The sequence below is a fragment of the Cupressus sempervirens genome, chromosome 7, assembly GCF_028749045.1.
Source record: "Cupressus sempervirens isolate cs-2001-9-10 chromosome 7, ASM2874904v1, whole genome shotgun sequence".
In the NCBI taxonomy this organism is placed as follows: domain Eukaryota; kingdom Viridiplantae; phylum Streptophyta; class Pinopsida; order Cupressales; family Cupressaceae; genus Cupressus; species Cupressus sempervirens.
In genome coordinates this window covers 683641298-683657624 of record NC_143124.1, presented here as the reverse complement: position 1 = coordinate 683657624, position 16327 = coordinate 683641298, and the positions used below count along the sequence as shown (strand labels likewise).

At 48.7% G+C, this 16327-nt stretch overlaps 1 pseudogene; it reads left to right on the top strand.

The window, feature by feature from the left end:
* Positions 1-2173: 2173 nt before the first annotated feature.
* Positions 2174-3024, top strand: LOC149548566 (18S ribosomal RNA; annotated as a pseudogene; the record flags this gene model as incomplete).
* Between the last annotated feature and the right edge of the window lie 13303 nt (positions 3025-16327).

Sequence of the window (16327 nt, the reverse complement as noted above, 5' to 3'; positions counted from 1 at the left end):
CGTCACAAGTGAATGGGGAGATCTCTCTGTGAACGGTGGCATGGTGATTGCAAGAGAAAATTGACTTAGTCGAGGCATTGGCCTCGGCCCATTGTGACGACCTTGCAATTTCTCTTTAATTGCAACCTATGTTTGCGCAGTAGTAGAGTTTGCATATAATATGGGCCTTGTTCTTGAGAGTTCCAGGAGATGACCTCTGAAACTTTTGGATTGGGCCCCTTCAAGGTGAAATTCATCCAGCTGATCGGATGAAGCTCGATGTGCTTGTATCTATTCTGAGACGGTAATGATGGTCATTAATCTGTGGCAGTGAGTATTATCCCATTCGGTAATCGCAATGGCGGAGCTGGTGGGAAGTACTTGTCGCTTTGTTTTGAGGGATATACCCTAGATGTAGGTGTCTGCACGGCTTGCAACACACTGCACATTTGGTGTTCGATTCTAAGATGTGCTTGTTGCTGAGTGTGTATGGAGTTGTATCTTTTAGCGAAGGGCTCTGTCTCATTGGCATGTTCTATCATTGCATTTTTATCTTGCCCGGACGGCAAGAAGGAAAGAGATGGTTGCACGGGTCCATTGCTCGATGTCCCTAATTTCATCAAGGGTCCACTCTCCACCCTAAGTTTTTGCCGATCGGTAGAGCCTTGGGATTGAGAGGGGGGCCGGCGAAAGGTTTAGTTACCGCATAATTTATTCGCTAGTGCATTCTCGGTGCGTGCTTGCCTCTTCACTGTCTCATCCTACAGAAGTGCATGGCACTATCGTGACAGCCTTTGTGGTCTGGGCCAGTAGAAGCGTAGAGTATTACCGATAATTTTTGTTTGGATGCGGAAACTCTCCATGCCCTGTCCTGCCCTGTGCGATCTGAACGGCTGCAGCTCGTGGGTTCTGCAGGAGATACTCTTCTTCAGCTCCCCCCTAAAGAGAGCGTTCGGTGTTTGCATTGTGTGGACAAAAAGCCCAAGGCGTTTCATCTCTCTCTTTAGATGCAAAATTCTGGGAGGGCTTGTCAAAGTATGGCCGTTTGTATGGGGTGCACCAAAAAGCATGTAGGGGGCATATGCCTGGGAAATGGATGTCTCTGAGTGTCCTTACTCGGTCGTGTGCGCGGTGTACATCTTTGCATTATGACCCTGCTGCGAGCATTTGCGATTTGAGCATTTTGGGGGAACGGGTTTCGTACAAGATGTTCTTCTCAGGCTCCTGCGAACCAGAGCGCTCGTCTTTGCAATGCTCCAACAAGTGCAGGGCCAACGTGTCTGTCTAGGGGAAGAAATCGCACAAATGCTTTTTGCCAAGATGTGGGTGCTCGCGGGTGGTTCCCTCGCGGTGCCAGTTCTTCGGTATGTGCATGTGCATGAGATTGAAGCTTGTCCAACAATGCTAGCATGAGTGTTCAGCCGTAGGAACTTTTTTGTACCTGCGCTGGTAGATCACGTGTCACGGGGAACGGTTAGCAAGGCTGTGCTGGGAAAGGAGATATTTGCCAGAGGTTAGACATGTTCGTGTATGCGAGCAGGCTCTCATCACCTATAAATGTGTGGAGGGGGTGTTGTTATACACGATGCCCTCAAGCGGCCTTATAATTGAGGTGGTCGCATGCACAGTAATGCCCCCGCCAATCGCATAACCAGCCATGTTTTTGACTCGCACGGCCCTTCACCCTTCAGAATGGTGGTCTCCGTTGGCACTTTGACAACCAGCTCTTCGTCATGGGAAAATGTTTGGTGCGATCAAGAAGGACTTTTTCTGTGCAAGTGCACCTCAACAGGCGTGTAGGAGGCATATGCCTGGGAAATGGATGTCTCTGAGTGGCCTTACAATTGAGGTGGCTACGTGCGTGGTGCATCTTGTAAAGACTCGAGGCTTCTTTCCGAGTAGTGGCGACAGCGAGTTCGAGGGTAAATGGTTCCGTACAGGATGTTCTTCCTAGGTGCCTATGAACCAAGGCTCCCTGTTTGGCCCTCTCCGGTAGACGATGGGACACTTTCCTCTTGTGCAAAATCTTTGAGCGTTGCGAGTCCGACATGTGCTGTGAACGTCATTCTTGTTGCTTGTGTGGCGGATTATGTTTGGATGCATGACGGAGTGAATGCAAATTTTGGTTTCCCATCGTGGCAGGCATCCCTTGGCTGTGGCAGGTCTTGGGGGTCCCCTCGTTGTTAGAAGCTACCTGGTCGATCCTGCCAGTAGTCATATGCTTGTCTCAAAGATTAAGCCATGCATGTCTAAGTATGAACTATTTCATACTGTGAAACTGTGGATGGCTCATTAAATAAGTTATAGTTTCTTTGATGGTACTTTGCTACTCAGATAACCGTAGTAATTCTAGAGCTAATACATGCACCAAATCCCGACTCTCAGAAGGGATGCATTTATTAGATAAAAGGCCGGCGCGAGCTCGCCCAGTATTTCGGTGATTCATGATAACTCGACGAATCGCACGGCCTTTGTGCTGGCGACGCTTCATTCAAATTTTTGCCCTATCAACTTTTGATGGTAGGATAGAGGCCTACCATGGTGGTGATGGGTGACAGAGAATTAGGGTTCGATTCCAGAGAGGGAGCCTGAGAAACGGCTACCACATCCAAGGAAGGCAGCAGGCACGCAAATTACCCAATCCTGACAAGGGGAGGTAGTGAAAATAAATAACAATACTGGGCTCATCGAGTCTGGTAATTGGAATGAGTACAATCTAAATCCCTTAACAAGGATCCATTGGAGGGCAAGTCTGGTGCCAGCAGCCATGGTAATTCCAGCTCCAATAGCATATATTTAAGTTGATGCAGTTAAAAAGCTCGTAGTTGGACCTTGGGTCGTCACGGTCGGTCTGCCTTCTGGGTGTGCACTGGCCCTCATGTCCCTTCTGTCGGCGGCGTGTTCCTGGCCTTAATTGGTTGGGTCGCGATTCCGGCGCTGTTACTTTGAAAAAATTAAAGTGCTCAAAGCAAGCCTACGCTCTGAATACATTAGCATGGAATAACTGAAAAATGGTGGCCAAGCCATGCTGGGCGACGCGATCTGGCTTAGCCGTTTTCGTCGACCCGATCTGGCTCTTCTTTCTCACTCCATCAGCACAAATTTGGGAGTTGTTCGATAGCTGTTGTCATTCCAATGTGTCATTGCGGTGATCTGGAGAGCGATGCTAAGGGCGAGAGCTTGCGTCTAGCATTTGGGGATGTTTGTGCAAGAGAGCAGGGGAGCTTCTCTTATCAGAACCTCTCCGTGGCCTTTGAATATAGACCTAGTGCCGACGATATCGATGGATACGAACCTTGGATTCTAAAATTGTTCAGCTAACATTGGTTTTTGTGAGAACTGGGTACGAAAGCACTTCCCAATCGATTCGCGGGAGCTCCCTAAGATCGCCTCTGTGCCAACTCGATCGGCACAATATTGGGAATGGTTCGACAGCGGTTGTCATTCCAATATGTCATCGGGATGTAAGATTGGCCTTTGTTCTTGACAGTTCCAGAGAGATGAGCTCCGAAACTTTTGGATTGGGCCCCTTCAAGGTGAAATTCATCCAGTTGATCAGATGAGCTCGATGACCATTTCACTCCCTTGGCTCCATGAATTCAAATCCCATCCAGCTGCCATGAAGCCATCCCAATTTTGCTATGCGAGGGCTCTCTCCCCAGAGTCGTTCTCTTTGCAACAACTTCTTTGGCAAAGAAATTTCGGAATGGTTCGCAGGGGTTGTCGTTCCAATGGTGCCGTTGTGGTGGTTGCCTAGGCAGCAAACTGAAGGGCGAGCCGTCGTCTAGTAGTTGGGCTGCGCATCAGGGGTGACAAGGGAGCCTTTGTAATCGGAAGCTCCCCGTGACCATTCGATGAGAAGAGCCATTTCTTGTGTGAGCAAGGACGAATGCAGCCTCGGATTCCAAAGGAAATCAATGACATCAGATCTATATATAAGAGCGGAATGAAGCAGCAACCCGTTTTCCATGCGCGGCTCCCCAAAGTTTCTCATCTTTCTCACTCCATCGGCACAAATTCGAGAGTTTTTCGACAGCGGTTGTCGTTCCAATGTGTCATTGCGGCGATCTTGAGAGCGATGCTAAGGGCGGGAGCTTGTGTCTAGCATTTGGGATGTTTGTGCGAGCGAGCAGGGGAGCTTCTCTTATCGGAACCTCTCCATGGCCTTTGAATATATAGACCCAGTGCCGACGATATTGATGGATACGAGCCTTGGATTCTAAATTTGTTCACAGCTAAGATTGGTTTTTGTGAGAGATGGGTACAAAAGCACAGTCTGATTGCTACGCGGGAGCTCCCTAAGGTCGCCTCTGTGCCAACTCGATCGGCACAACATTGGGAATGGTTCGACAGCGGTTGTCATTCCAATGTGTCATCGGGGGATGTCTTTGAAAGTGGCTTGGCCTTTCAAGGGCGAGCTCGCGTCTATCACTTGGATTGTGCATCGCGTCGCAAGTGAATGGGGAGATCTCTCTATGAACGGCGGCATGGTGATTGCAAGAGAAAATTGACTTAGTCGGAGCATTGGCCTTGGGCCACTGTGATGGCCTGGCAATTTCTCTTTAATTGCAACCTATGTTTGCGTAGTAGCAGAGTTTGCAAGTAAGATGTTCCTTATTCGTGAGAGTTCCAGGAGATGACCTCTGGAACTTTTGGATTGGGCCCCTTCAAGGTGAAAATCATCCAGTTGATCGGATGAGCTCGATGACCATTTCAGTCCCTTGGCTCCATGAATTCACATCTCCTAATCAATGACAATCTTTTGCTCCTTAGATGACCTCATAATAAATTGGGTCGTGGATGGCTGTTTGGTCATAATTTTTAACGATTTGGATTTTTATGGCGGTTGTCGGCGTGTTCGCTAATTTCTAATGCAGAGCAAGCCTCGCACTAATAGCTTATATAGGAGAGGTTGTTTCCACGAACCTCTCCCGTGCCCCTCTCATTGATTCAACGACGGTGTCAAGGCGGATGGAAATGTTAGATTTTGAAACGGTGGACACCGATGTTGAATCAATTGGAGGGGCATGAAGCCCACCCTCGAGGTGCTATTCCTCGACTCTCCTTTAGATCATGTTTTCTTGTCACTCAACTGGCGCAATTTTGGAAAGCAGTTAGGCTGCGCGTCACGAGTGACAAGGGAGCCTTTGTGATCAGAAGCTCCCCGTGGCCATTCGATGAGAAGAGCCATTTCTTGTGTGAGCAAGGACGAATGCAGCCTCGGATTCCAAACAAAATCAACGACATCGGATCTATATATAAGAGCGGAATGAAGCAGCAGCCCATTTGCGATGCGCGACTCCCCAAAGTTGCTATTCTTTCTCACTCCATCGGGGCACAAATTTGGGAGTTGTTTGATAGTGTTCATCGTTCCAATGGTGTCATTGCGGCAAAATTTGTTCACAGCTAAGATTGGTTTTTGTGAGAGATGGGTATGAAAGCACATCTCGATTGCTACGCGGGAGCTCTCTAAGGTTGCCTCTGTGCCAACTCGATCGGCACAACATTGGGAATGGTTTGATAGCGGTTGTCGTTCCAATGTGTCATCAGGAGATGTCTTGGAAAGTGGTCTTTCTTTCAAGGGTGAGCTCACGTCTAGCACTTAGGTTGTGCATTGCGTCACAAGTGAATGGGGGCTGTCTTGGAAAGTGGTCTTTCTTTCAAGGGCGAGCTCGCGTCTAGCACTTGGATTGTGCGTCGCGTCACAAGTGAATGGGAAGATCTCTCTATGAACGGCGGCATGGTGATTGCAAGAGAAAATTGACTTAGTCAGAGCCATTGGCCTCAGGCCATTGTGCCAGCCTCGCAATTTCTCTTTAATTGCAACCTATGTTTGCGCAGTAGCAGAGTTTGCATGTAAGATGGGCCTTGTTCTCGAGAGTTCCAGGAGATGACCTCTAGAACTTTTGGATTGGGCCCCTTCAAGGTGAAATTCATCCAGTTGATCGGATGAGCTCGATGACCATTTTAGTCCCTCGGCTCCATGAACTCACATCTCCTAACCGATGACAATCTTTTGCTCCTCTGCCGACCTCATAAAAAATTGGGTCGTGAATGGCTGTTTGGTAGGAATTTTAAAGGATTTGGATTTTTAAGGTGGATGTCAGTGTGTTCGCTAATTTCTAATGCAGAGCGAGCCTCGCACTAATAGCTTATATAGGAGAGGTGGTTGCCGCGAGCCTCTCCCATGCCCCTCTCATTGATTCAACGCCAGTGTCAAGACGGATGGATATGTCAAATTTTGAAATGGTGGACGCCGACGTTGAATCAATTAGAGGGGCATGAAGCCCACCCTGGATGTGCTATTCCTTGACTCTCCTTTAGGTCATGTTTTCTTCTCACTCAGCTGGCGCAATTTTGGAAAAAGGTTTGGCAGCAGTTGCCATCCCTCACCGCGTCTACTTGGTGATTTTAAAACTTTATCTAAAATGGGAGCCCTCGCCTAGCACCTCCATTCGGTGTTGCTCGGGTATTGCATAAAATTATGCCAACGACATGAATCCCCCAATGAATGCTTATGCTTGGACCCTCTCTTAGATCACCTTCTTCGATCACTTGACCGACGCAACTACGGAAGGAGACTTGGCAGCGGTTGCCATTCTACAGCGCGTCTGTTCAGGGATTTCGAAGTTGATCTAATGGCAAGCCCTTGTCTCTAGCCATGAGGTGGGTGCTTGGCACTCTAGCAAAAATTTTTGCGTGCCTATCGTGGCTACAATAGGAGAGGTGGTTGCCGCGAGCCTCTCCCGTGCCCCCCTCATTGATTCAACGCCGCTGTCAGGGCAGATGGATATGTCATATTTTGAAACGGTGGACGCTGACATTGAATCAATTAGAGGGGCATGAAGCCCACCCTCGAGGGTGCTATTCCTGGACACTCCTTTAGATCATATTTTCTTATCACTCAGTTAGCGCAATTTTGGAAAAAGGTTTGGCAGCGGTTGCCAGTCCTCACCAAGTCTACTTGGTGATTTTAAAATTCGATCTAAAACGGGAGCCCTCGTCTAGCACCTTCGTCCGGTGTTGCTCGGGTATTGCATAAATTTATGCCATCGGCGTGAATCCCCCAATGAATGCCTATGCTTGGACCCTCTCTTAGATCACCTTCTTCGATCACTCGACCGACGCAACTACGGAAGAGACTTGGCAGCAGTTGCCATTTTACAGTGCGTCTGTTCAGCGATTTTGAAGTTGATCTAATGGCGAGCCCTTGTCTCTAGCCATGTGGTGGGTGCTTGGCACTCTACCAAAATTTTTTTGCATGCCTATCGCGGCTACAAGGGGAGAGGTGGTTGCTTCGAGCCTCTCCCGTGCCCCCCTCATTGATTCAACACCGCTGTTAGGGCGGATGGATATGTCAGATTTTGAAACGGTGGATGTCGATGTTGAATCAATTAGATGAGCATGAAGCCCACCCTCGAGGGTGCTATTCCTGGACTCTCCTTTAGATCATGTTTTCTTTTCACTCAGCTGGCGCAATTTCGTAAAAAAGTTTGGCAGCGGTTGCCAGCCCTCACCGCGTCTACTTGGTGATTTTAAAACTCGATCTAAAATGGGAGCCCTCGTCTAGCACCTCCGTCCGGTGTTGCTCGGGTATTGCATAAATTTATGCCATCGGCGTGAATCCCCCAATGAATGCCTACGCTTGGACCCTCTCTTAGATCACCTTCTTCGATCACTCGACCGACGCAACTACGGAAGAGACTTGGCAGCGGTTGCCATTCTACAATGCATCTGTTCAGCAATTTCAAAGTTGATCTAATGGCGAGCCCTTGTCTCTAGCCATGAGGTGGGTGCTTGGAGCTCTAGCAAAAATTTTTGCATGCCTATCACGGCTACAATAGGAGAGGTTGTTGCCGCGAGCCTCTCCCATGCCCCCCTCATTGATTCAACGCCGCTGTCAGGGCGGATGGATATGTCAGATTTTGAAATGGTGGACGCCGACGTTGAATCAATTAGAGGGGCATGAAGCCCACCCTTGGGGGTGCTATTCCTGGACTCTCCTTTAGATTATGTTTTCTTGTCACTTAGCTGCCACAATTTTGGAAAAAGTTTTGGCAGCGGTTGCCAGCCCTCACTACGTCTACTTGGTGATTTTAAAACTTGATCTAAAACGGGAGCCCTCGTCTAGCACCTCCGTCCGGTGTTGCTCGGGTATTGCATAAATTTATGCCATCGACGCAAATCCCCCAACGAATGCCTACGCTTGGACCCTCTCTTAGATCACCTTCTTTGATCACTCGACCGACGCAACTACGGAACAGACTTGGCAGCGGTTGCCATTCTACAGCGCGTCTGTTCAGCAATTTCGAAGTTGATCTAATGGCGAGCCCTTGTCTCTAGCCATGAGGTGGGTGCTTGGTGCTCTAGCAAAATTTTTTTGCGTGCCTATCGCGGCTACAAGGGGAGAGGTGTTTGCCACGAGCCTCTCTCGTGCCCCCCTCATTGATTCAACGCCGCTGTCAGGGCGGATGGATATGTCAGATTTTGAAACGGTGGATGCCGACGTTGAATCAATTAGAGGGGCATGAAGCCCACCCTCAAGGGTGCTATTCCTGGACTCTCCTTTACATCATGTTTTCTTGTCACTTAGCTGCTGCAATTTTAGAAAAAGGTTTGGCAGTAGTTGCCAGCCCTCACCACGTCTACTTGGTGATTTTAAAACTCGATCTAAAATAGGAGCCCTCGTCTAGCACCTCTATCCAGTGTTGCTCAGGTATTGCATAAATTTATGCCATCGGTGCGAATCCCCCAACGAATGCCTACACTTGGACCCTCCCTTAGATCACCTTCTTCGATCACTCTACCGACGCAACTACGAAAGAGACTTGGCAGCGGTTGCCATTCTACAGCGTGTCTGTTCAGTGATTTCGAAGTTGATCTAATGGCGAGCCCTTGTCTCTAGCCATGAGGTGGGTGCTTGGCGCTCTAGCAAAATTTTTTGCGTGCCTATCATGGCTACAATGGGAGAGGTGGTTACCCAGAGCCTCTCCCATGCCTCCCTCATTGATTCAATGCCGCTGTTAGGGCGGATGGTTATGTCAGATTTTGAAATAGTGGATTGCGACGTTGAATCAATTAGAGGGGCATGAAGCCCACCCTCGAGGGTGCTATTCCTGGACTCTCCTTTAGATCACGTTTTCTTGTCACTCAGCTGGCGCAATTTCGAAAAAAGGTTTGGCAGCGGTTGCCAGCCCTCACTGCATCTACTTGCTGATTTTAAAACTCGATCTAAAATGGGAGCCCTCGTCTAGCACCTCCGTCCGGTGTTGCTCGGGTATTGCATAATTTTTTGCTATTGGCACGAATCCCTAGCCTTGGACTCTCTCTTAGATCACCTTCTTCGATCACTCGACCGATGTAATTACGGAAGAGGCTTGGCAATGGTTGCCATTCCACAGCGCGTCTGTTCAGCGATTTCGAAGTTGATCTACTAATGGCGAGCCCTTGTCTAGCCATGAGGTGGGTGCTTGGGGCTCTAGCAATTTTTTGTGTGCCTATCGCGGCTACAATGGGAGCTTTGATAACAAAAGTTCTCGGCGAACCTTCCCAATAGAAATCAGTGCTCGTGTTCGCGAAAGACACGTTATTCAGATTTTTGGAATATTGGCACCAGCAGCGTTTCTATTGGGAGGGCCGTGAAGCCATCCCGATTTTGCTATGCGAGGGTTCTCTCCCCAGAGTCGTTCTCTATGCAACAACTTCTTTGGCACAAAATTTTTAGAATGGTTCGGCAGCGGTTGTTGTTCCAATGGTGCCGTTGTGGTGGTTGCCTAGGCAGCGATCTGAAGGGCAACCCATCGTCTAGTAGTTGGCCTACGCATCACGAGTGACAAGGGAGCCTTTGTTATCGGAAGCTCCCCGTGGCCATTCGATTAGAAGAGCCATTGCTTGTTTGAGCAAGGACGAATGCAGCCTTGGATTCCAAATGAAATCAACAATTTCGGATCTATTTAAGAGCAGAATGAAGCAGCAGCACAGCCCGTTTGCTATGCACGGCTCCCCAAAGTTGCTCTTCTTTCTCACTCCATTGCCACAATTTCAGGAGTTCTTCGACAGCGGTTGTCATTCCAATGTGTCGTTGCGGTGATCTGGAGAGCAATGCTAAGGGCGAGAGTTTGTGTCTAGAATTTGGGATGTTTGTGCGAGCGAGCAGGGGAGCTTCTCTTATCGGAACCTCTCCGTGGCCTTCGAATATATGGACCCAGTGCCGATGATATCGATGGATGCGAGCCCTTGGATTCCAAATTTTTCCACAGCTAACATTGGTTTTTGTGAGAGATGGGCATGAAAGAACATCCCAATTGCTACGCGGGAGCTCCCTAAGGTCGCCTCTATGCCAACTCGATCGGCACAACATTGGGAATGGTTCGACAGCAGTTGACGTTCCAATGTGTCATCGGGGGATGTCTTGGAAAGTGGTCTTTCTTTCAAGGGTGAGCTCGCATATAGACCTTGGATTGTGCGTCGCGTCACAAGTGAATGGGGAGAGATCTCTCTATGAATGGCGGCATGGTGATATCAAGAGAAAATTGACTTAGTCGGAGCCATTGGCCTCGGGCCATTGTGACGGCCTCACAATTTCTCTTTAATTGCAACCTATGTTTGCCTAGTAGCAGAGTTTGCATGTAAGATGGGCCTTGTTCTTGAGAGTTCCAGGAGATGACCTCCAGAACTTTTGGATTGGGCCCCTTCAAGGTGAAATTAATCCAGTTGATCGGATGAGCTCGATGACCATTTCAGTCCCTTGGCTCCATGAACTCACATCTCCTAACCGATGACAATCTTTTGCTCCTTTGCCGACCTCATAAAAAATTAGGCCATGAATGGCTGTTTGGTAGGAATTTTAAAGGATTTGGATTTTTAAGGTGGATGTCGGTGTGTTCGCTAATTTCTAATGTAGAGCGAGCCTCGCACTAATAGCTTATATAGGAGAGGTGGTTGCCGCGAGCCTCTCCCGTGCCCCCCTCATTGATTCAACGCTGGTGTCAAGGCGGATGGATATGTCAGATTTTGAAACGGTGGATGCCGACGTTGAATCAATTAGAGGGGCATGAAGCCCACCCCAAATGTGCTATTCCTCGACTCTCCTTTAATAATTTTTTCTTCTCACTCAGCTAGCGCAATTTCAGAAAAAGGTTTGGCAGCGGTTGCCATCCCTCACCGCGTCTACTTGGTGATTTTAAAACTCGATCTAAAATGGGAGCCCTCGTCTAGCACCTCCGTTCGGTGTTGCTCGGGTATTGCATAAAATTATGCCATCGGCACGAATCCCCCAAAGAATGCCTACGCTTGGACCCTCTCTTAGATCACCTTCTTCGATCACTCGACTGACGCAACTATGAAAGAGACTTGGCAGCAGTTGCCATTCTACAGTGCGTCTGTTCAACAATTTTGAAGTTGATCTAATGGCGAGCCCTTGTCTCTAGCCATGAGGTGGGTGCTTGGTGCTCTAGCAAAATTTTTTGCGTGCCTATCGTGGCTACAATGGGAGAGGTGGTTTCCGCAAGCCTCTGCCGTGCCCCCCTCATTGATTCAACGCCGCTGTCAGGGCGGATGGATATGTCAGATTTTGAAAAGGTGGACACCGACGTTGAATCAATTAGAGAGGCATGAAGCCCACCCTCGAGGGTGCTATTCCTGGACTCTCCTTTAGATCATGTTTTCTTGTCACTCAGCTGGCGCAATTTTGGAAAAAGGTTTGGCAGTGGTTGCCAGCCCTCACCGCGTCTACTCGGTGATTTTACAACTCGATCTAAAACGGGAGCCCTCGTCTAGCACCTCTGTCCGGTGTTGCTCGGGTATTGCATAAATTTATGCCATCGGCGTGAATCCCCCAATGAATGCCTATGCTTGGACCCTCTCTTAGATCACCTTCTTCGATCACTCAACCGACGCAACTATGGAAGAGACTTGGCAGCGATTGCCATTCTACAGCGTGTCTGTTCAGCGATTTCAAAGTTGATCTAATGGTGAGCCCTTATCTCTAGCCATGAGGTGGGTGCTTGGTGCTCTAGAAAAAAATTTTGCATGCCTATCACGGCTACAATGGGAGAGGTGGTTGTCGCGAGCCTCTCCCGTGCCCCCCTCATTGATTCAACGCTGCTGTCAGGACGGATGGATATGTCAGATTTTGAAATGGTGGACGCCAACGTTGAATCAATTAGAGGGGCATGAAGCCCACCCTTGAGGGTGCTATTTCTCGACTCTCCTTTAGATCATGTTTTCTTGTCACTTAGCTGGCACAATTTTGGAAAAAGGTTTGGCAGCAGTTGCCAGCCCTCACCGCGTCTACTTGGTGATTTTAAAACTCGATCTAAAACAGGAGCCCTCGTCTAGCACCTCTGTCCAGTGTTGCTCGGGTATTGCATAAATTTATGCCATCGGCACGAATCCCCTAATTAATTCCTACGCTTGGACCCTCTCTTAGATCACCTTCTTTGATCACTCGATCTACACAACTACGGAAGAGACTTGGCAGCGGTTGCCATTCTACAGCGCGTCTGTTCAGCGATTTCGAAGTTGATCTAATGGCAAGCCCTTGTCTCTAGCTATGAGGTGGGTGCTTGGCGCTCTAGCAAAATTTTTTGCGTGCCTATCGCGGCTACAACGGGAGAGGTGGTTGCCTCGAGCCTCTGCCGTGTCCCCCTCATTGATTCAACGTCGCTGTCAGGGTAGATGGAAATGTTGGATTTTGAAACGGTGGACGTCAATGTTGAATCAATTAGAGGGGCATGAAGCCCACCCTCGAGGGTGCTATTCCTGGACTCTCCTTTAGATCATGTATTCTTGTCACTCAGCTGGTGCAATTTCAGAAAAAGGTTTGGTAGCGGTTGCCAGCCCCTCACCGCATCTACTTGGTGATTTTAAAACTCGATCTAAAACGGGAGCCCTCGTCTTGCACCTCCGTCCGGTGTTGCTCGGGTATTGCACAAATTTTTGCCATCGGCACGAATCCCCCAACGAATGACTACACGCTTGGACCCTCTCTTAGATCACCTTCTTTGATCACTCGACCAACGCAATTACGGAAGACACTTGGCAGCGGTTGCCATTCTACACCGCGTCCGTTCTACGATTTTGAAGTTGATCTAATGGTGAGCCCTTGTCTATAGCCATGAGGTGGGTACTTGGCACTCTTGCAAATATTTTTTGAGAGCCTATCGTGGCTACAATGGGAGAGGTGGTTTCCGCAAGCCTCTCCCGTGCCCATCTCATTGATTCAACGCCGCTGTCAGGGCGGATGGATATGTCAGATTTTGAAACGGTGGATGCCGATGTTGAATCAATTAGAAGGCCATGAAGCCCACCTTCGAGGGTGCTATTCCTGGACTCTCCTTTAGATCATGTTTTCTTGTCACTCAGCTGGCGCAATTTCAGAAAAATGTTTAGCAGTGGTTGCCAGCCCTCACCGCGTCTTCTTTGTGATTTTAAAACTCGATCTAAAATGGGAGCCCTCGTCTAGCACCTCCGTCCGGTGTTGCTCGGGTATTGCATAAATTTTTTCCATCGGCGCGATTACCCCAACGAATGCCCTATGCTTGGACCCTCTCTTAGATCACCTTTTTTGATCACTCGACCGACGCAATTATGGAAGAGACTTGGTAGCGGTTGCCATTCTACACCGCGTCTGTTCTGCGATTTCAAAGTTGATCTAATGGAGAGCCCTTGCCTCTAGCCATGAGGTGGGTGCTTGGCGCTCTAGAAAATTTTTTTTGCGTGCCTATCGCGGCTACAATGGGAGAGGTGGTTACCGTGAGCCTCTCCTGTGCCCCCCTCATTGATTCAATGCCGCTGTCAGGGCAGATGGATATGTCAGATTTTGAAACGGTGGACACCGACATTGAATCAATTAGAGGGGCATGAAGCCCACCCTCGAGGGTGCTATACCTGGACTCTCCTTTAGATCATGTTTTCTTGTCACTCAGCTGCCGCAATTTCGGAAAAAGGTTTGGCAGCGGTTGCCAGCCCTCACCGTGTCTACTTGGTGATTTTAAAACTCGATCTAAAACAGGAGCCCTCATCTAGCACCTCCGTCCGGTGTTGCTCGGGTATTGCATAAATTTATTCCATCGGCCCGAATCCCCCAATGAATGCCTATGCTTGGACCCTCTCTTAGATCACCTTCTTCGATCACTCGACCGATGTAACTACGAAAAGAGACTTGGCAGTGGTTGCCATTTTACAGCGCGTGCCTATCGCGTAGAGAATGTTTTCTAGTCACTCAGCTGGCGCAATTTCGAAAAAAGGTTTGGCAGCGGTTGCTAGCCCTCACCGCATCTTCTTGGTGATTTTAAAACTCGATCTAAAATAGGAGCCCTCATCTAGCGGCTCTGTGCCAACTCGATCGGCACAACATTGGGAAATGGTTCGACAGTGGTTGTCGTTCCAATGTGTCATCAGGGGATGCCTTGGAAAGTGGCCTTTCAAGGGCGAGCTCACGTCTAGCCCTTGGATTGTGCGTCGCATCACAAGTGAATGGGGAGATCTCTCTGTGAACGGCAGCATGGCGATTGCAAGAGAAAATTGACTTAGTCAGAGCATTGGCTTGCGTATCACGAGTGACAAGGGAGCCTTTGTTATTGGAAGCTCCCCGTGGCCATTTGATTAGAAGAGCCATTGCTTGTTTGAGCAAGGATGAATGCAGCCTTGGATTCCAAACGAAATCAATGATTTCGGATCTATATAAGAGCGGAATGAAGCAGCAGCATAGCCTGTTTGCTATGCGCAGCTCCCCAAAGTTTCTCTTCTTTCTCACTCCATTGCCACAATTTCAAGAGTTGTTCGACAGTGGTTGTCATTCCAATGTGTCGTTGTAGTGATCTGGAGAGCGATGCTAAGGGTGGGAGCTTGTGTCTAGAATTTGGGATGTTTGTGCGCGCGAGCAGGGGAGCTTCTCTTATCGGAACCTCTCTGTGGCCTTCGAATATATAGACCCAGTGCCAATGATATCGATGGATGCGAGCCCTTGGATTCCAAATTTGTCCATAGCTAACATTGGTTTTTGGGAGAGATGGGCATGAAAGCACATCCCAATTTCTATGCGGGAGCTCCCTAAGGTCGCCTCTGTGCCAACTCAATCAGCACAACATTGGGAATGGTTTGACAGCGGTTGACGTTCCAATGTGTCATCGGGGGATGTCTTGGAAAGTGGTCTTTCTTTCAAGGGTGAGCTCGCATCTAGACCTTGGGTTGTGCGTTACGTCACAAGTGAATGGGGAGAGATCTCTCTGTGAGTGGCGGCATGGTGATTGAAAGAGAAAATTTACTTAGTCAGAGCCATTAGCCTCAGGCCATTATGACGGCCTCACAATTTCTCTTTAATTGCAACCTATGTTTGCGCAGTAGCAGAGTTTGCATGTAAGATGGGCCTTGTTCTTGAGAGTTCTAGGAGATGACCTCTGAAAATTTTGGATTGGGCCCCTTCAAGGTGAAATTCATCCAGCTGATCGGATGAAGCCTGATGTGCTTGTATCTATTCCGAGATGGTAATGATGGTCATTAATCTGTGGCGATGAATATTATCCCATTCAGTAATCGCAATGGCGGAGCTAGTGGGAAGTACTTGTCGCTTTGTTTTGATGGATATACCCTATATGTAGGTGTCTGCACGGCTTGCAACACACTGCACATTTGGTGTTCGATTCTAAGATGCGTTTTTTGCTGAGTGTGTATGGAGTTGTATCTTTTAGCCAAGGGCTCCATCTCATTGGCATGTTCTATCATTGCATTTTTATCCTGCCCGAACGGAAAGAAGGAAAGAGATGGTTGCACAGGTGCATTGCTCGACGTCCCTAATTTCATCAAGGGTCCACTCTCCACCCTAAGTTTTTGCCGATCGGTAGAGCCTTGGGATTGAGAGGGGGGCCGGCGAAAGGTTTGGTTGCTGCATAATCTATTCGCTAGTGCGTTCTCGGTGCATGCTCGCCTCTTCACTGTCTCATCCTACAGAAGTGCATGGCACTGTCGTGACAACCTTTGTGGTCCGGGCCAGTAGAAGCATTGAGTATTACCGATAATTTTTGTTTGGATGCGGAAACTCTCCATGCCCTGTCCTGCCCTGTACGATTCGAACGGTTGCGGCTCGTGGGTTCTGCGGGAGATACTCTTCTTCAACTCCCCCCTAAAGAGAGCGTTCAGTGTTTGCATTGTGTGGACAAAAAGCCCAAGGCATTTCATCTCTCTCTTCAGATGCAAAATTCTGGGAGGGCTTGTCAAAGTATGGCCGTTTGTACGAGGTGCACCAAAAAGCATGTAGGGGGCATATGCCTGGGAAATGGATGTCTCTGAGTGTCCTTACTCGGTCGCGTGCACGGTGTACATCTTTGCATTATGACCCTGCTGTGAG